Genomic DNA, 22,229 nt, shown 5'->3' on the forward strand with positions numbered 1-22,229 from the left:
ACACCTTGAAAAGCATTCATACTGTTAGTGCGGTCACATCTCCACAATCTTGTCTGTAACTTGTCTCCATAGATAAGTTTAATGCCATACTGAGGAACATCGCAAGCAGGTGACCCTCTGCCAAAAAGATTACATAGTGTACCCTTAAATTAAAATCTCATATACCTCATAATGTACTTGTGTTAAATATTAAAACTTGCGTAACATTTATGGTGGAGTGTTTGCCACTTGCTTAGAATACAGGTCAGATCTGTGGAGAAACACGCCCGCTCACAGTAACAATGCAAGTATTTTTTAACAACAAAAACATTTGTAATTGAATAAATGCAACAGAGGTTCCATAGCATACTGCGGAACATTAAAGGCAAAGTGATAACATCTCCATGGAAACAAGTAGGTGGTGCCAAATCAGTTACATGGTGAACCTTTAAACCTTCATATTGTATTTTAGGTTGACATGCCAAGTAATTCCATGTATTTCTTTCCTAGGTGGTGTTTCGTTGTAAAAAGAGATTAAAGCCACATTTCTTCAACTCCTTGTTGACAGGCTGGCTGGGATGGTGATGCCGAATCCCACAATGCACCCCAGGGCTTGATATCAGGTACGCTTTTCTATTGACTGTAGCTTTTACCTCAGTCTGGGGTCAGCAATAACCACTCCCAAAGTATTATATTAACAGTGGCGCATCAGCACATTTCAGATATGGAGCACGGTGGGGATTTTGCTAGAGACGACCGTGAAGCACACATACAGGTGGTAGGCGGAACTAGGTCAGTTTTTCGAATGCATTTCTTTTGTTTTGTTTTTGTGCTTCTCTTTATCACAGAGGCAGATGTGTTGGGATAATAAGCTCACAGACATTTTAACACCAAGTGAAATTAAGACAGTGATTCTAACATGAATGTATGTATTTACAAAATGCCCAAACAAAATCAAATTGGGGTGTTAGAAAGCTTTCAACTACAGCGTGTGCAAAAACATTTCCCATTTTGCGATACTGCAGTTATCAAATCACAAAGGCTGCAATTATTTAGACAATAGAATGTCCTATGCAAACAACAAAATATCCGGTCTTTTATTGAAAATTGAAAGTCTTGTATTAGTTTCCCAGTTCATATTTAATAATAATAATACATTGGGCATGGTTTGGTTTAGTTTTACAGGCTTTTTCAAAGCCTCTCAAAGCACTATGTAGTCATTATTCATTTATGCTGGGTGGTGGTAAGCTACTATGGCCCTCCCGACCACAACCAGTCACTATGCAGAACACACACCATTTCCATACTAGGCAATGTACATAAAGTGTCTTGCCTAAGGACACAACGACAGAACTTATTTCAAGCAGGAATTGATCCTCTGACCTTTGGGTTTGGAGACCACTGCTCTAACCACTCAAGCTATTTTTGCCCCAGTCTTATCTCAAATGTTAATGCTTGGGCTTATAATGTGCACTTACAGAGTTCTAATATATTACAGTTCTAATCGCAATACTTGTCAGAAAAATCCCCCCAAAAAATCAGCGCTGGATATGTGTCATCATCTCAAAGTACGATTGACAGTGAAGGCAGCACGGGGATCAGGTATAAGGAGTTACGTGCCATATGTAAATAGCCTGACAGGGACATTATTTATAGTGTGAGCTGGAGAAGATATGCAAGAGTGATTTTAGAGTGTCTGCACTGTTCCCTGGTTACCTGTCTGACACATTGCAGTGTTAGAAGAGACAGTGTATATTTCCTCACATGTTCAACTTTACAAAACAAAAACAGTACAAAAACAGAAACATTTTTACAGCGCCATATTTGTGTATAAATAAAATATCACAGTTAAATGCATATCCATATCCCTATGTCCTTCTCAGACCCGGTTGCATCACTTCAGATATTTTAAACATTAATATTTTATGTATTCTTAAATATAGATGCCTGTAGTTTATGTGTATCTATGTTATGTCAAAATAAATAATAAATAAATAAATAATCTGAAATATTAAATCATCTTATTGTGTAAAGGTGCAATATGTAACATTTCTGGTGGGGTGTCTCCAGATTATGGCATTAAACATACATAATACAGTTCATCCAATTAAAGCTTTTTAAATAAATACCTTGAAAAACATGCATTGTTATCTGTAACATGGACCAGTGGTGTCACTTGCTTGCTTGTCTCTATAGAGATAGATAAGATTAATGCCATGCTGTGGAACATTTCAGGAAGATAGCTAGGCAGGTGGCAGTTCCTTCTCTAGAAAAGTTACATAATACACCTTTAATTTAAAATAAACACTACTTTTTATCAGAGCATAATATTATCAGTATAATGACTAGTATCTGAAGTTTTTGAGTTTAGCAGCAAATACCTTTCAACAAACAAAAAGTGAACATTGAATATTTGTATTGCATTCCGTCTGTTTCCACCATCTGTCATATATGAAAGATGATCACGCCATAACTGCCATAGTAAATCTTTGGACATAATCTATCATTCTGTCAGGTTTAGTGACTGCTTTAAAGTTACAACAAAAACGATTCCCCTATTACGCACCAAAATACAAAATTTATCTTTTATTAATTATGTAACAGCCCACATCAACTCCGCCAAGAATCTCCTATGAAGTGATTAACCGGGCAAAGGAATGAAATGATGTTACCCGAGTGTAACACAAAAACGCTCTATCTGGAGTAGTAATATAATTGTCAGTGTTCTAACAAACGTAAAACGGGTCATAAAACCACGTCTAAAATACTGCACCACTACATCAATTCAGCTTCCTGTTTCGTTTGTATATCGTATAGTGTCAAACTATTAATTACCTTGTACACGGGGGGATAGAGTTAACGATCTGCAGTATGCCAGACGAGAATAACTGAAGTGCTACCTGTATCCCCTTAACATCTGCCTTGTGTACTTGAAGGAGAAGTACGCACCCTCAAAATGTCACCTCGCCGTAAATAAGTACAAAAATCCAGCATATACAGCCAGTTAGCGCGTTTTGCTGAGGGTGGAGTTTATGTGAAAAAGTCATGGCTCATCCCCTGAGGTGCAGTGTAGAGGTTGGGGGTACTTTGCCTTGCGTTCTTTTTGACCCTTGGTGGTCGGAGCCCCTGCCGGTCCTGCGGTCGGGGGGGAACCGCACTCCTCTGAGAACAGAGAGCAGTGATGGCTCCCGGTTGTCCTGAGCCAGTTCAAAGGGAATGGCAGGGCAGTGCTAATTAGCCGCGCCTTGTGTTAGCGGTTTGAGCACCACTGCTGTTCTCTTCAGTGTACTCCCCTCCCCTTTGTCATGCAGCAAACAGGCAGCCGCTCAACACACGCTCACACTGCATAACTTTGCATATTTTGTCCCACTCAATGTGCAGGTGGGGGAATTGGAGTTTGCTTTGGTCCAATATAACTGATATGCAGCTAAATACATTTCATTTACATTCCTTAGATGAGATAGGTTAATTACTAACAAGAAATGTTATGCAAGGTCATATGTTTTGGTTTGATTGTGCATAGTCATATCATTTTAAATTACATACAGTACAGTACAACATATAGTAATAATATAGTGTCATTTAATTCAAAGCTCTTGTTGGCTTGAAACGTGTGACCAGCTGAAAGCACAAGGACTGCATCTGCTGGTGCATGTTGGGATTGGCCATAACACGTAGTTTATCGGCTTAGATAAACTTGATCCACGAGGGAAATTACTTGGGCACAGTAGCTCACACATTACTATAAAATGACAAAAAATAATAATAATTAGCAGACTTGTGTCAAATAAGGCACAAATGTATAATTACAATATTGACAGACATTTGTAGTTCCTCTTAAAGGACACATATTACTTTTTTTTTAACTAATCTGTTTTCTCATCAAAAACATAACTGGGCTTTTTTTTTTTCATTCACACATGTTTATCACAAACTCTGCATATTTCTCTCAAACAGAAAACACTGGTTCCACCTTGTGATTTCATGTGATAACACAGGAAGTGCTCCACTGTGTTTTTAAACTCCATGCACTTTCACTAGAATCATTTGATGATTTCAGACCTGAAATTGCCCATCTCTGCTTGATAAAAGCTAAAAGTAGTTGTTAACTTGAAAATGACTGCTTCATGACATGAGGTGGAACAGAGCATTTTGAGCTTTGAAAATATAGACAGATTAATTATAAAGGTTTACATGTGTGACTGAAAAAACTCCTGATGTTAAAGCGCACAAGAGTCAATTTTGCGAAATATAGGACCCTACAGAAAATACTGTATATAGTGTGTGATTTGCTTATTGTATTGCTCCATTGTTTGGCAGCCCCACTGATTGGACATTGAAATATTTGGAAAGAATCAAGCTGAACAACGTAACAAGTCCAGACTTTAGAGCAAAACTCAGTCATTTAAGACCAAAGAGGACACTTATTCTGGGTCACCACTCTGCCGCTGGCTAGCTGCTTTTTCGGTGTCTTTCTCTCCCTCTCTGGTCGTAAACATTTAAAGCAAGCTTGACTGCTGTAGCTTATAATCGCTTTATGTGCTTTCGAGAGGCACAGATACCAAGGAAAACAGGCATTTTCCAACTTCGCTTAACATTTTGGGTATGAGGTGAAGTCATTCGGTTTAATGTTGACACTATTAAATCCATGGGGTTTTATGGGATGGAGATGTTCCGTCTCTTGCGTGATACTGTTGCTACGGTGATAAAAGGTGATACCCAGATACCACACAATACTAAAACTAGATAATTATTTGAGCAGATATAGGAATATATGAATGCTCATCGTATGGTAAAATGAAAGAAACTGCAATTACTCTGCCTACCTTGTGAAAATGACAAAAGTGAATGTGATGATTATAATATGAAGATGAGAAAGGAGCATGTTGTTTTTTGTACTTCATTATAAACAGTTTTGTCTTGTTGGTTGATTGGTTAATTGTGACAATTGTGGATTATAAGTAGTTTCTACAATGGGGAAATTCCAGTGTTGTAACATAATAATAATAATAATAATAATAATAATAATAATAATAATAATAATAATAATAATAATAGAATATTGTATTAATAGAATGAATGTACAGAATGTACAGCTTTTTAAAAAATGTATTATTACAAATTTATTTACAATTTTTATATGCAGTACCAGTCAAAACTTTAGACACTCATTGATTTTTTATTTTTATTTTTATTTTTTTTTTACATTTTATATACATACAGAAGACATCAAATATATGAAGTAAAATATATGTAATCATGTAGTGTAGTGGTAGTGTATAGTGCAGCATATGGGCAAGAATAAATAGCAGGTAAAGTGACCTCAGTGTATTCTTGTAGCAGTGGTCACATTATAATACAGTATTGCACATGATTACTACATCATGGATGGTGGATAACACATGTACAGGGCAGCAATCGTTATTGTACTCTCAAATTTGTTTCCTTTTGTCTCTCTTTCTGGCTTAATGTCTTAGGAGCAAAGTTTAATCACCAAGCCCAAAGATGTCCGGAGGTCTTACAACAGGATTCTCTCCCAGTTCATCTTAAAGTACTAAAAATGACCATACAACACCTCAGATGCTCTCTAAGTGGGAAGCAAATAGCAGTTTTAATAAGGGATTGAGGGGGAGAGTGATGAGGAGGTCAAGCTATTAGCCTTGTGTGTTCAATATTCCTGTGATGGCCCCATGTGCATGCACAGCCCCCCCGCTCACTGTGCTGTGCTCTGCTGCTCCTGTTGGAGAAATCTGAGGAGGATATCCATGTTGCCTGGAATAAAACACGATAATAGTGACAGGTGGAGTGTGGAGGTATCCTCTTTTATGGAGATCTACTGTATATGCTATAGGGTGTGCACTCTACAAATTAGAAGCTATGAGAAAGCAACAATCAGTTTGTGGTGAGTGAATGGTCTTAAATGAAATGGAGGTATACAGTAGAAATTCCTGTAAAATGTCCTATGTTTTTTTGTTTTTTTCTCTGAGCCATTTCCTTGTAGAGTTGACATTTGTGGGCGAAAGGTTTTGCCCAAGGACACAACAACAGTATACATTACAGGTCAAAGTGGTAATTGAACTGCCAAATCTTCAGTTTGCATCATCATTGCTGATAGAATATAGCATCTTTCCTAGCATTAACATCAAATAGAATTTTTATATCTGTGGTAGAAAATGTATAGCAATATATGCTGTCATAAGAATCAAAAATCACATACTAAGCGATACAAAAACTAGTATTTAAACTAGATACTCATTTGAGAAGGTATCAATGCTAAATTCACAGGACAGAAATGAACCTTTCCTGAGCTTTCCTAGCTTTAGAATGATCTTGATCTGTATCAGAACAAGTGTAAGACAACATAGACTAGTATGACCATGAAACACCATGTCACCTACCTGGAAAATACTATTAAAATACATGCTATTGTCACAAGAAAGATTGCATTTTGTCATCAACATCAGTATCAAATTTGTTATCAAGTCTATTCCTTAACTTAGTATCAGAACTGAGTTTTTATTATATCATGACAGTTAGGGCTGGGTATCATTAAGAAGTTGCCGATATGATACATACCTCAATACATAGGCAATGATATAATACATAGCTTTATACAATACATTTTCGATTCATTACATTATATTTCAAATCAATCCGATGCTGTTCAATAAAAAATAAAGGATACATCATGGCTGTGACATCCTCAAAGCAGTGAAAATATCAAATGTGTTAAATAAACGAGTTTCCTTACTCTGAAAAAGCAGCAAAACTGTTGCGCTGTAACAAAATAATTTAGTAAAATATACAAAAAAATACTCCTGGCGATAGATCGATACAGCAGCCCATGATATCAATACTGTACCATCACATTAAACATTACGATATATCAATATTTTGACATTTTTGCACATCCCTAATGACAATGCAATATTGACTGTATAGTTAGCACATTTTCAATATACTTTTTTGCTGGCAGAAGAAATTAGCTGACTGCAGCGCTAATCAAGCCCGCTTATTGAGCCACATACTTTGTCTCTGCGTATCCTAGAATAACAGGGCTTTGTGTCTTTGCTTATAGCTTTAGCTGTGAAAAATATGCTAAATTCAAAAACACCTGCGTGCGCTTTACCAGAGAGTACAGAGTCTGTACAAAAGATGCTTATAGCTGCAGGGGACGGGCGCTAGGCTCAGTCACGGCTCTCTCCGTCTTTCTCTCAGTCAAATTTCTTTTTTGTTATACTGTGAATGCTCTCAAGGTTGGCAAACACACTGAAGATTGAGTCACTTAAACAGCCCCATCTTAACACTGCTGCAGCTGACTCACATTCGATCCATTTGTCTGAAAATTGCAGGGCTTTGTGCCGATGCTGGTGCTGTGTATAGAAGGTGAAGTCGTCTTTATCTGCAGCACATCTGTTTGTCTGTATCTGCAACATCACATGATCACAAACACGGGGCCCAGTGACATATGCAGGTGCGGTCTCCTTACATAAGCGGCCTCCCTGGTAACAGCAGCCTGGACAACAGCAACTATTCATTCATATTAATGATGAAGAACAGCTCAATCAGAGGCTCTGAGTCTCTACAGAGCTACACATCACACAGCTTCAGATCCCAGTCGTCATGCATGTTTTAAAATCTAGAGCGCACTCATTCAAGCTAACCAATGCGTCACAGCTGGAGAGTAGGAATGTAAAGATTATTAGGTCAATTGATAATGGTTTCTATGGTAATTATTCATAATTAGCCGTAATAAGGCTCGCATGTAAATAAAAGTAAAGCATTTATTTTAAAGCAGATCCATGCAAAGTCAACTTTTCAGAGCTTTTGACTATGTTATAGTTATTTTCCCTTCTCGTTTACCCTCTCAAAGTTGTATTTGGAGTGATTAATGCATATTTGAACAATCTTTAAATGCTTATTTTCAAGATGCCATCTTGTTGACCAACCATGTTCTAACCGTCATTTGCACATGCCCACTGCTCTGTGCTTACTTTGTTCTTCAATTTTATTTTCTTAATCAGCGATACGCAGAGAATCTTGCAATGTTGCATAGTAATTTGGGTACAAATTAAAAAACTTGCTGGTGTGCTGTGCAGCTATTCATCACAAGTGTCAACAACGTGATGACTCTTTGTTGTGATGATGTTTACGGTGATGTCTACTCCCACTGGGCACTGCAGTTTTTTGCAGAAGTCAGTGGATGTGTTTCTTTAATTAAGTCATTTTAGATGAACATTGCTATTTAACATGTGCAAATTATTACATAATGATCCACCATTGTCATACATTATAACGTAGCAGCCTCAAGCACAATATGTCTTCGTTAATAGATAATTTTTTCAGCTCAGTATTTCATACCTATACATGCAGTTTTGATTGCTCACTAGCGGTCTCCCTCTATGTGGACATGTGATGTTGCTGTGATGTATGTGGTCAGTGGAGGCAGGACGACAGCGCCATCTGCAGTTCGACTTCTTCAGTACAATATCCCAGGTGTGTGAGCATAAAAAAGCCCCCTCATCCTGGTTGAAAGTTCCGTGATACTGTCTTAAACCTTGGTCTGAGAAAAGAATCTATTAAAGTAAATTATCAGAACACCAAATCATCAGAACCACTCTTTGGACTAAAAGCAGGGCTAGTTTCGCGTTAAAATCCATCCTTTAGTGCAGTATAATACCTAGCTTCACAGACCCGTGCCTTCAAATTGAAAATTACTTTTGGATGAGATTCAAAATATCTTGATTTTAAAAACAGTGTCCACTTTTGAAACACATTCTCACTTATTCAGGCCACAACATAATCACTAGAACTAAAAAAGTAATTGTACGAATTTTAGAAGGAAAATGTTTTTTGCTGTTAAATCGACCCCAAAATTTTAGTGCATTTTTCCGTCTAAATCAAAATGTAACTTTGCCATTCAGACAGTTTGATTTCATAAAGCTAGTCATAGCTTAGAGGAAAGGGCAATACATTAAAATGTCATGGTATCAATCACTGTTAAACTGTTTAAAGATGCACTATGCAACATTTTTGTGGGGGTCCACCACATACTTCTTTTTTATGGAGATCTTGAATGTTCCATAGTATTGCATTAAATAATCTGTTTTGCATTTTACCTTGAAAATGATGCAGTCTTTCTGTGAGCAGGCTCCCCTCTCCTGTCCAGTTATTTGGCCTGGTGAGAATCTACTGCTTGTCTCCATGAAGATAGATATGTTTAATTTCATAGTGGAACATTTCAGACAAAGCATCTCTATGTAGACCAGCAGGTGTTGGACCAGAAAGGCTGCATATTGAACCTTTAATCATAATGTAAGTGTTTATTACAAGAAGAAACATTTTATCTCACGACATCCCCACTGGAGAAGTATTTTTGAACTATGATGAGGTGTGCAAATCTTTCCCCACACAAAGTTCATGTATTCATTACTAAGTTTTCCTGATGCAAAAGTCGACAGGGCATGGCAAATTACCGACAAAGTCTTGTGCTGGTTTCCTGACAGCTGCAGACACAAGGTACTGAGGTTGAGAATGAAGAGGAGGAACAAAGAAACAGCTCCGTCATCAGGGAGGATCAACTAAAAAAGACATACAATTATTCTCTGCGGTAACACAATGTGAAGGAGCTCACGTTAATTATGCTCTGTGGCAAATATTGTATACTATATGTATGGGTTTGGTAGTAACTCTCAAGAGGAACAAAGTATGTGCAGCAGAGTGCCTTTTTACTCTGGCACCGGTAAATTAGAAAGGATTGCATGGTTTAAAGATTTGTGTTCATTTCATCACCAGAACACATATATAGGAAACACTGTGTCCAATTTATCTCCACATTGAAAAAACACCGTTCATTCCACTGATACTTTTGGTCTTCAAGAGAAATATTTTGATGAGTATATTTCCAACAGCAAAAACACAAATGCATGAACACATTGTAATTTAGAGTTGTTGTCAAACAGTCAACAGCTGTGTGTGCCAGCAGTTTTGTATTGATTTCACTGAGTATGCTACAAGCAAAAAGACGTAAATGAGATTTTAAAGATAAAGCACCACTGCTGTCTGCAGAGGGCACAAGGACCCCACCTGCTGGCAAACTGAGGAGTGAAGCAGCAGTGTGATTAAATGAGACGCTAGTGATGAAGTGGGTTAGCCTCGGGTGAATTGATCACACAAATGATCCAAACAAGTCCAGTGGAGGAGTGTGGACTTTAAAAACATGAAGGAGAACTCCTTGGTTAAAATTAGGCAGCAAAGAGAAGGTCAAAATTTGCAGAATTACTTTGAATAAAACAACAAAACACATCTCAATGTATGTTTTAAATGAGAAAAATTATAGCATTGTTAAAAGTTAAAGTAGTTCATTTTCAAGTTTTTTAAATATGTAGAAGCTCACATTTAATGTCTGCCTTGGCTAATCCTATTCCCAAACAAAATCATAGCAATTTTGGCCCAGCGTATAGTTTTGTAAACAGGCCCTAACCTAGCTGAAATAATGGCTTTCTAAATTCCTCAAATGCACCTCCTGGCTTAACTGTGAAATGAAATATAATGTTCTGACACATTCCAGATGTACTTCTGAGAGGAGACAAACAAAATCAACTCTTCTTCAGCCCAGTGGAACACTTGGGAGTGAGCTTGGACTGGGGGCCTAAGAGTGCCACTGGTGCCCACAGCTCCTTCATTGTCTGGGGCTGGACATAGAGAGGAGCTCCTAAAGGGGCCTGGCAGCTCCACAACCTCCATCTGCCCACATGCCTCACCAGGAGTCCAGCTCACACCACTTGAGATTATACTCACGTCCAAGCTGTTACTGTAATTTGCATTGGCTCATAGGCAGAGGAGAGAGGAGAGGAGGAGCCAGCGTGAGGCAGGGATGTTATAAGTGCTCCTGGCAGCACATTGAGCTCCATGTAGCAGTATGGCCCACTGGCATAGGCAGCGCTGTATTAAAATGCAATAATGGCACAGAGCAGGTTCTCCGTCTGGCTGAGATTATAGGCCCTGTGTCAGTGAAAGCAGTAAATTATAGAAATGTGGGCTTTGAAACCATTCCAGACACATTCACGGTGAAGGCTGCGTTCTTTATAGCTTCTGTTTGTGTATTCACTTTTAAAGCGTGACACAGTGTAATGTTAAAAAAAATAATAATACAAAAACACAAGTCTAATTAGAATTCATAAATATAGGTGTTTGTGTCTACTCAATACTTTCTATGTGTCAAATACAGAAATTAGCACATGAAAGGGCATCCAATCTAAAACTATGGTAAATTGAAGAGCAAGCCAGCAAGCCAATGCAGAGTTCAGGGTTGGCAATTATTAGTAGGAGTATAGCCCACAAGGAAAAGGCAGAGAGAAAAGATGTATTGTGACCTTAGAAAAAACTGACGCAATAGGGTTTCACAGATTTAGTCCAAAAAATAAGATATATTTTTGTTTGAAAGGAGATCTCAAAGGCTTTACAATGGGCTGGAGAAAATAACTTGTCAACACATAAAGGCCAAAAGTGACAGTCAAGTGGAATAATAAAAATCACAAATGATTCCTCTCCGCGCTCTGTTTCAAACCTCCAAAATGATCATTCACTCTGAAAATGAATTTACATTTCTCACAAAGTCTTATTTACAAGAGGCATGTCTGATTTTCTGCCGCCTTAATCTGTTGATGCAGAATAATGCTGGATTTTGAATTAAAATCACGTTCTCTTGTTTAAAAGGGAACAAATCTGAACACTATTTTCTCAATCCGGCTTCGTGTTTTCAGATGTCCTCATTTTTCAGGCTTAATTTGCCTCTAACTTGATAGCTTTTGGACTGCAATTTAGTCTAGCAGGCAATTTATCAAATTTACTAATTAACTAGACACAGAAAATAAAGAACAAATTCCTGATAAAGCAGCTTCAATCATAACGCTTGTGAGCTAATTACTTATGGCACAGCGAGGGCAATGACCCATAATGAACTTCCTATAGCCACTGGTAAAGTCACTCCATTTGGACAGTATTTAATGATCACAGTCATTTGTTATGGACATTGGTCACACTGTGGACATTTTAATTATTTTATAGCAACATTTCTTTTCAAATAATGCATTTATCTGCTTGCCTCACAATGGTGCTGAGTTGACAGTCAGTTTTCATTGCTCTGTATGCGGAGTGCGTATCTGCTTGTGTTTAATAATGATTTGGTGAAATTAACTTTGTGTGCAATATTTAGATAAAAAATAATTATAGTGCGGATAAGAAACAGCTAAATGTGCATTTCAATGACAAAGAGGCCTGACAGGTTTGTGATTAGGGTTCAGTCTGTGGCAGGAGCTGTCTGAGGCCATTCTAAACGTTTCACTCTTTAATTACTCAGTATCCTGATACGTCAACGTGTAAATAATTGGACATTCTTCTGTCTTTTGTGCTGTTTTTGTGTCTGTACAGTTTGAAAGATGACCAAAGCAAATCAGCTGACTCCATTTGACCCAATGTCTTTTTTAAATAGTATCTACAATGGTGACCAATGGCTATGAATGTTTATAGTTTGATGTTCTAACTTTTGGTTGGTTAAATCAACAATTTAGTGAAGTCTTGCTGTTGTGATTTTGGCCATTACAAAAGTACGAAAGTGAATGTTATTTCATTTTGTAAAACTTCTGTAGTAGATTGCTTGGCATCATTTTTCTAGGCTTAAGCCTATGTCAAAAATAGCTCTTAAAAACAATCTCCATGCTTTTCTTTTAAAAGTGCACTATGTAACATGGTGATGTGCTTTGCCTGGAAATTTTCACTGTGTAGAAGTAAACTTATCTATCTCAAGCAGGTAATGCCAGGAGGCCAAGTTACGGGACAGATCTGAGCAGTTGTGCCTAAGTTTTTCAGTGATGAAATCATCTGTAATTTAATGCTTTTAAGATGAAAGTTTAATGCTATATTGTGGAACATTCTAGGCAAAGAAAAAACATATCCATGGCAATTATGAAAAAACTCTCCACTAGAAAAGTTACTATATGCACCTTTAACGTGGCACAAATATGAAAATATGAATAGTAAGTAATGTCTATTTTGCAAATTTATTCTGCAAATCATTATGCTGCTTATGGAAAACAGATTCAACTGCCATGTGTCCCATTGTGGAAATGTGGAGATTTTCAATATTAGATTTCTTCTGTCAATCGCTGGCCTATGGTTAAGTGATACAGACTTGAGTGCAGGTATTACTGTTTCATGGTGGGTTCCTGTTTTATTAATATCTCATGCACATGCAAGTGGGCATGTGGGCTGAGTTGAATCTGCCTCCATCCAGTGCTGCCGGGGATGTGTCAAGAGGTTTTGCAATTGTAAATATGTGCACAAAGCTCATGGAGGTGTGAAGTATTCTTGTGAAAATCTGGATTGTAGCTACTGCACCTGACCTAGCAGCCAGCCCTTAAACTTACCTAATCCGAAACAACAGTAACAGAGAAAGACCAGAATCACGATCAGTACGAGAGATCACTTATTCTACATGAAGAACCAGCATTGTGTCAAGTGCCATGTCCAAACTGTGGAGTAAAGTATACTGGGTCCAGTCTTCATAACAGGAGCCAAAATGTTGACATTACATTTGTACTTTGTGAGCAATCTTTTGCCCACTATTTTAACTTTAGTCAACTATAACTAAATACATTTAATTTTGTTAAATGATTCCACCTTAATTTTTGGACCACTTTTATCTAGACATCAGTTTCAATACGCAATACAGTTGACAATACAATAACGTTTTGGAAAGACTCTAACCCAGCCATCAAAATGCAACCTTACAAACTTACCTAAAGCAAACCCTCAACTTGCTTTTTTTATACATGCCACCCACCAATATTAAATATGTGTCATTTATTGAATTACTTTATTATTTTATCATTATATCTTAATTTGCCTTAACAAACTAACCCTATGACTTACCTGGAGTTGTGTTTTGTTTCATTCACACAGTATTTATTACTTTATTATTAGTCTGTCTACATCTCCAAAGCTCAAAGCTCTAAAGCTCTATTCCACCTTGCGATGTCATGTAGTTGCAGTTTTGAAATTAACCTTTTACCTTTAGTTCAGGTGAGATTGACAATTCCAGGTCTGAAATTATCCAAACGATTCTAGTAAAGGCGTATGGAGTTAAAAACACAGTGGAGCGCTTCCTGTATTACGACATGACATCACAAGGTGGATTAAGGTGTGTTCAATATGAGAGACAAACTCAGCCTAAATATCCAGGCTTTGTGTTTTAAACATATGTGAATGAAACAAAACACAACTCCAGGTCTGTTTGTGATGAGGAAACACCATTATAACATCAAGATAGAGACAGAAATAGCGTAATATGGGCCTTCTAAGAATGATTCGGACTTCATGATTCAGATACAATCATAGCTACTTAAAAGGGGTAAGGGTTAAGAGTTAGGGTTCAAGTATTAAGTAGTTACCATTCAAAACTATTTGTTGATTATTAATAAAGCCTTTGGTCAGACCTTATTTAAGTGTTACCTTATTTATTTTTTCATCAGTGCTCAGTAACCAGATTGATACAGTACACTATATTAGAGAACAAAACACTTGTGGCTGGAAGTGCTTTGGCTGCAATTTGAAGCCATTAAAATGATTATAGCTGCTTAAACACTAGCCACGATACAAAGGATGCAAAACAGTAGCAAGTGGAAAGGCGAAACCGACTCAAAGGTTGTGCAAAACAATATTGAAGTGTTGTTTGGTGCAGTAAACACATGTAGCAATCTGAAATGATGTTAGGAGAAAGCGGCTGGATCAAAGCCAGCACAAAAGTCCAGCGTCTCTCTATTTACTGCCCCTGTGCCCCACTATATCTATTGACATTTCTTCACTGACAGGATTAGTGCATCTTCTATCATGTTCTCATGGTGTGATTTAGAGACTTTTATTTTGTAGTTTTCTGTACAAAATAAAACATTGTATAGCATTTGTATTAGGTTAGGTTCAGGTTAGTTTATTTGTCATTTGTAGTTAAAAAACACATTGGAAAAACTTACAAAAAGCTCAGCGTGCAACATGAGACATAAAAAGAAACAATAGACAATCATTACAGGTGACATAGTGGCAAGGCAAGTTTATTTGTATAGCACAATTCATACACAAAGTAATTCAAAGTGCTTTACAGAATAAGAAATACATTAAAATCATAATAAAAACAAATCAAAACATAAATAATCATAAAGATTAAAATTAAAAAAGAGAGACATAAATTGGAGAGAAGAGTGCGGAATGAAAACCTTTCAGTTATTTGCACAGTTAAACAGAAATGTTTTGAGCCTGGATTTAAACAGCGTCACAGAAGAGTCTGTCTCACATGTTCAGGAAGACTGTTCCAGGTTTTAGCTGCATGAACTTGAAACGCTGACTCCTAGTGACACTGTGAAATAAGCAAGATGCAAAGATTAAGTGTAGCTAAAACATTAAGGTGCTACACCAAAGTTCAAAGTTCATATTAGTGGTTTTGTTCCAATTTCTGCAAAGAAGGAACCTGAAATTATTTGGTGAAATGTATTGTAATTTATTATATGGATGTAATCATCTGATTTAGAATTTTAAATTAGAAAGACAAAAAACTTTATTTGCGGTTCAAAGTGCAAGCTTAAACTTTCAAGTCACGTAATATTGTCAACAAAAAACCCTTTTATCTATACCCAGAACTGAAGTAAGAATACTTTTACACTGTAAAATATATTACTCAAGAATAAAGGTGTCTGAAAACAACAGTTAATGAATTTCATCTCCCTGGTTATATAATTTGAGAGATATTGCCCATTCGTATTCATGGGTTTTATGGGCATAAAGATTCTCTCTTGATTTGAATAATTTGGCATGGCAACAACACATAGCAAAAACACAAATCTAAATTTACAGTATATTTTTGAATGGGAAAAAAATCCTCACAAAAACCTTCAAATCAGAACAGAATCTTTTGCCTGTAACCCATGAATATAATAATATTTGGTTCTGAATTGTTAATTGCTATGGAAACGGTGCTAGATGCTCAGGGATACCCTCCTTTGCGTGTTACCATGCAGAGATACTGTACAAGATTTCCAGATGTTCTCCTTCAAAAAAGCGAATGTGTCTCCAGCAGCTGGGCTATACATTTTCCACGTTTCTTTTACAGAAGCAGACTTTGACTAATACTCCAGTGTATGATAGAAAGTTCTCCCCAAATCGTCTTTGTGCAGGATTTCTGTGATGTGTGTCAAATTGAACGCAGTGTGCTCCATTATTTGTGTGCACTGAGTCGTATGCATCACAGCCTTGGGTAGATTTCAGCCTCTGTCTTTGCTAACAATTAGAGGAGTGTGAGTTTTTCATTTCAGGATTACAGTGGATTTATTCATGTGGATCCTGTTGGTAATAAATCTCAATTGCATCCTGTGTGGTGGCAAACAAAGTGGTACATGTAGAAAATTAGCTTTGTATGATTAGAATAAATGAGCTATAGAGGAAAGACAATACAATCTAGCCATGGGGTGCTCTACGTGCAAGTCCGAACGCTAATGCAAATGTCATAACAAAAAAAAAATAATGCATGAATGGACAATAAATGAAAGAGGAAGGGCATCTGGCTTAAAATTGGACTCAAAATAATGCATATAAACAAATGAAGAGTTCAAGAAAAGATATATAGAATAAAGTTTTGGGGAGGTTTTTGGTTGTTATGGTCTACAGATATTATCAATGACAATAATGTGTGTGGATTTTATCAAAGAGGGATGGAATATTATTTTGATAGCAGTTAAATACATGTAGATTTTAAAAACATTCATACACAAAGAGTAAACTGTAAGCCTAAGATCACTTTTTAAAATCGCACTTATCTGTTTTTGCAAAAGGAACTTTTCAAAAGCAAAATAGAAATGAGATGAGAAGTAAAACACAAAAACAGAATGCTGCTTTTAATATGCATATGTGCAGATGTAATATTCCTGTGTTTGAAAATAGAGCACAATATTTGGGTAATTTGTTACAGCTTTAGTGATTTTTAATGGGCGAATTATACAGACATAGTCCTTTAGCACTGAACACGTCAGTCATGAATCCAGCTTTGGCTCTGAAAATGACACTGCAATAATGATGATCAATGGGAGGAGATCTGCCAGTGCAATATGTGCCACTTTTTCAACAGTGTTTCAGACCATGCCATCACACTATTGTAGAGCAAATGAGCTGTTCTCTACTGCAATCAGGACTGACAATATCATAAGTTTGAAGTTGACACACAAAATCCAGATCAATGTGGGATATTGTGGGCTTAAAAGAAGGATTTTCAAAAAACAGGGAATACTGTAGTAGTAGGCGTGAGTATTTGTTCATGTACTTTTGGAGAGAAAATACACTTTGAATGCAATTTCCTGAATGCTTTATTGTTTTAAATAATGCAAGAGATTTCATGGATTGAATATTTTCTTAAAAATGTGAAAAACAAAACTACTAAATTCTAAAAAATGGTTTGTTGTGGTCCAAAGTTTGTCCTCACTGACTTTATGCATTACGAGCATTCTAATTACTCACCGTGATGAGTTTATAATCACTTTTCCCTTTGAAGAAACCAGAGATGAGTTTTAGCGTCACTATAAAGTTAAGAACAAGTAGCATGCTAACGGACACTTCCTGGTTATAAAACGCTTTATAAATAGATGCAGCCAACCCACAGCAGATTTATTCTGACATTAGTATATCCGTACTGTGACAAAACAATTGTATTCATAAATACATGGGAAAAATCGATAACAAGGTTTTAAAGGGCCAATTTTACGTTATTTTCTGATCTATTTTATAATGCTGTTTCCTCATCAAAAACATGTTTTATTTCATTCTCACATGTTTAACACAAAAATCCTGCATATTTAGGCTGAGTTCTCTCAAATAGAAAACACACTTTTCCTCCTTGTGATGTCATGTAGTAATTTAGTAATACCTTCACTAGAATAATTTGAATTATTTCAGCCGTGGAATTGCCTATCACCAGTGAACAAAGAGAAAAAACAGCTCTTAACATGAAAACTACCACTTCATGACATTACAGGGTGGAGCAGAGTATTTTGAGCTTTGGAGATATAGACAGACTAATACTGCAGGATTACTCATGCATGCATAAATGAGACAAAACACAACTCCAGGTATGTTTTTGGTGAGGTAACAATATTCTAACATGGCTTAAAGCTCACAAGAATCAATCTAGCATACTATAGGACCTTTAACAAGTGTTTTTTTAGATAGTTTTTTTGTGTTTTGATTTTGCAGCTTTGTAAGTGAAACTGACAAAGTGGAGATGCAAACAGTATGCAGCAGTGCATAATGACAGAACTACATTATATATGAATCTACAGCTCTTGTCACTGACCCTTGTACAATTTGAAAATAACTATTGCTCGAAATAGAAATCCTATAAGCTTTCTGTCACTGAATATCCGTCCTGTTTCCTAGCATCACGCGGGACCAACTTCTTCTTTTATCATGGCTTGTTTGTCTGTGTTTTTGGCAACTTTTCGTCAGCAATATCATGGAATATGTCAGTAAATCTGTCACATGGCGGGAAGCACAACATCCGTACGCATTGTGGAGCTATTTGTTTTGTCTTATAAAATATGTAGCTTGAGCCTTTAAAAAGAAATGTGTAGAGGCACGGTGGATTCCATTTCCTTGGTTTCCACACCATTTGACAGGAAGCAAGAGAATAGCTCATATTTTACATGTTGGCTGCAGTTTTAAGAGGAGTTCAGGTTGTTAAAATAATACAAATAGACCACAGGGCGCTGTTTGTGTCAGGCTATTAATCATGAGAATTTAGGAATGGAAACAAATTTTTTCCTCAGTGTGTTTTGGGCATATATTGTAATTGATAAAACCAAACAATATGTGGGTTTCAAAGGCTATTTTTTAAAATCCATATTCACTCAAGTGGTCCATGAGTGGAGTCAACAACCCAGATGGGGCCCATAGCTCAATAGCTGTGTTTTTAATGCACACTCAAATCTACACTTAAGTATGTATTGCTTTCATATTCAAAACAATCAATTTCCCCAAAGTCTCTGCTGAGCAAACATAAAAAGCACAGAATAATACCTTAAAACTTTTATTGATACTTTGTAGTGACATGACGCTTGGGGTGTTCTATCTGTATGTTTATGGCAGAATGTTCAGCAGTGTCGATAGTGCACACATTAGCAAACACAGCCAATTCAAGAAAAAATATGAATTGATTTAAACTGCATTTTCAGGACCTGTGATCAATACGAGCGTTCATGGTTCTGTTTAGGTGTATGATCAATATAAAAGGTGAGAGCTTGTGACTGTAATCTTATTTCAGGGAGACTTGTTTAACTGCATAGATCATTGTAGTTCTAGCTAGGGCCTCCACACATTAAAGGATTTTTCGCTCTTAAATGAGTTTTAAACATGCGACAAAAAGCGCACACTACAGACACGAGGAGAATCTTATGAGACTTAACATCTCCGATCACAAAGACTGCAGTGTGATATGTCTGCAGACCACAGGATATAAAGTTGTGAAAAAGCTGACCTCGCGTCAGCTTTTTCCTGTCTACAGTAAAACCACTGGCTTTGAGACTCTTTAAATGTTCAAAAGATCAGAGCACTGCACTTCTAGTTTAGATACAAGTCAAAACTCTACTATTATTATTTGTGAAATGTGGTGCAATACTTCAGATACGTAATTTTTAAAGCATAAAAGACTGGTGATAAAGTACACAGGAGGTAGAGTCACTATCTCTTATCTGCAGCTTCACCCAGATCCGCACACAGCTTGGACATACGTGAGGAACTACTCTCAGTTTTATACTTTCAAAGGATGCCTCAAACTAGATTAAAAGCGATGTTTTGTGGACTGGATGTCATTATTTGCGGAGGACAATCTCTATGGATAATGTGGATGAGATGCTGCAGTTTAAATTTATTACTCACCTCTCGTAAAGTGGTAAAGTCTTTTCATTATTTTTGCTATATCCCGAGTTTGTATCTTGCACCTCTGTGTCCGTCACTCTGTCTGCCCCTGATGCTCTGTTTTATTGGCTGTTACCATGGTTTGGTGGTTACGATATGACAGAACCGCTCAGGGTCACACTGATACCACACACACGAGGAGCGCAGCGGCTTCAAAACCGTACACCAAGACACAAAGCCGGGTCAACCCTCCCCGAACTCAGGGAGAAGCAAATCTCAGCCAAAATTGGGCGAATTCTCATGTAGTGTTGTGCCCATTAGTCAGTTCTTTATGTTCAGATTGTGTTAAAGTAAAAGTCTCTGACAGGGTAGTGTCACCAGTTAGCACCACATCCCCAGGGACTGTTGGTGACATCAACTGAAAAGTATCAATATACATACAATTACGCCACCACTTTTTATGTAGGTTAAAAAAAGGTGAGTGCTCATTGCTTTCCCTTGAATGTTCCACAGCATGGTATTAACACTTATATCTCCATAGAGACAAGCAGGTGACACCACAGGGCCAAACTACAGCAGATCTGTGGAGAGCTGGCCCTGCAAACTGTAAGAATGCATGTTATTCAAGGTTTTAGCAATAAAAAGTGTAATTTAGACAGGGTGAGTTTAATGAAATACTGTAGACCTTCCAGGCAAAGCAATTACCTGTCCATGGAGAGAAGCAGGTGGTGAGCCCTTAACCTTCAATGGTAAAGTTGCATAGTGTACCTTAAAAGAGCCCATATTGCTCTATTTTCTGATCTATGTAATAATGTTTCCTCATCAAAAACATCTGGAATTGTGTTTTGTTTCATTCATACATTTTTAACACACAAACTGCATATTTAGGCTTTTTTCATTTCTTCTCAGAAATGAAAAACAGGAAGAGCTCCACTGTGTTTTTAAACTCCATACACCTTTACTAGAATCATCTGGATAATTTCAGTCCTGGAATTGTCAATCTCTACTGAGCTAAAGGTAAAAATTTGCTCTTAATTTAATTAAAACTACCACTACATGACATCACTAGGTGGAACAGAGCAGTCCATAGTCCAGTGAGGTTTATTTGGTCTTCCAATAAATAATGTTATTAGGTTCTTTTCTTAGACCAAGAGTTTGTTTTTATACTTGACAGTTTCGACTGCTGACTAGCGTGGAACAGAGCTTTGGAGATGTAGACAGACTAATAATAACTGAAACGTGTGAATGAAACAAAACACAACTCACAAGAGTCAATATAGGACCTTTAAATTGGTTAAATATATTATAATTTTAACCCCATTAAACTTCCAATGTCACATCCATTTTGTGGCTTCACATATTTCAGTAAAGATTAACAAGGTGGTAGCAATTAGTATGCTGTTGAAAGACTAATGTGTAGCTTATTTAGGAATGCCAGCTACAATTAAAGTGTACGGGGCTGCCATAGTTTCTAATTCTTTGTCATTGAAAGTTGGAAATGGAATGTAATGGAGGAGACCATTTTAGCATGTGGACATAATTATAATATGCAAATGCCCCTGTGCTGTTTACCCTGATAGCCTCCACTTTACTTGATAAGATGTGACCAGAAATCCCTGGGGCCAGTCTGCCGGGGTTAGGGCCACCAGTGCTGCAGACAGCGCTGACTGGATGAAGTTGGCTTGTCAATAATTATGCCTGTATACTGACAGAAGGGCAGCTAACAGTTCACTGGAGGCCCACTCTAATTGGTGTTTATACTTTTTCTGACAAAGTGCAGCCTGTTCAAATGTCCTTACTCTGCATCAGCGTTGCTCATGTGTTGCTAGAAGGACAAGTGCCATCAATGTCAATGTCATTAAAGACTAAACCCTTACATGCAATACTGTTTTACTATTTTATTTTCAAACTAAATAATGTCTTGTTGTTTTGGGTGGCTAGACTTCTGTGATTTCTTGCAGAGGGGATTTTTTTTTCTACCATTCATATTATAACGTTGGTCTATCATCAAAAATGAAGAGGTTTTAGATGTCATCCATGCATGTTTTTTGTAATTTAGTAATCTCTCCCGAGCCCTGTTGGAACTCTCCCTGTGGTTAGCTGTAAGATTCTGTCCAATGCTCAGCCCACAAGCCTGTCGTGCATGCTTCCACACAAACAATTCTCCATAAATATACAAAAGCATGATACAAAACTGTATACAACAACTTGACAACTTGACACAACAACAATTTTTGCCACTGGCTTCCCACTGTGGCACCTGGAATTCCCAGCGGTCTCCCGTCCAAGTACTGAGCAGGTCC

General features: G+C 37.1%; 1 protein-coding gene across 1 annotated transcript in view; it reads left to right on the forward strand.

Annotated features, from left to right (window-relative positions):
• The first annotated feature begins 491 nt into the window (after window positions 1-491).
• Window positions 492-22,229, forward strand: part of lrfn1 (leucine rich repeat and fibronectin type III domain containing 1) — a 33,794-nt gene continuing 12,056 nt past the window's right edge. Inside the window, exon 1 of the mRNA XM_020928685.2 lies at window positions 492-602. The gene's annotated coding sequence lies outside the window, so the exon portion shown is untranslated. The remainder of the gene's footprint in view (window positions 603-22,229) is intronic.

Source organism: Boleophthalmus pectinirostris, unplaced genomic scaffold (assembly GCF_026225935.1).
Source record: "Boleophthalmus pectinirostris isolate CB_2022bp ecotype Guang Dong unplaced genomic scaffold, ASM2622593v1 HiC_scaffold_9, whole genome shotgun sequence".
In the NCBI taxonomy this organism is placed as follows: Eukaryota; Metazoa; Chordata; class Actinopteri; order Gobiiformes; family Gobiidae; genus Boleophthalmus; species Boleophthalmus pectinirostris.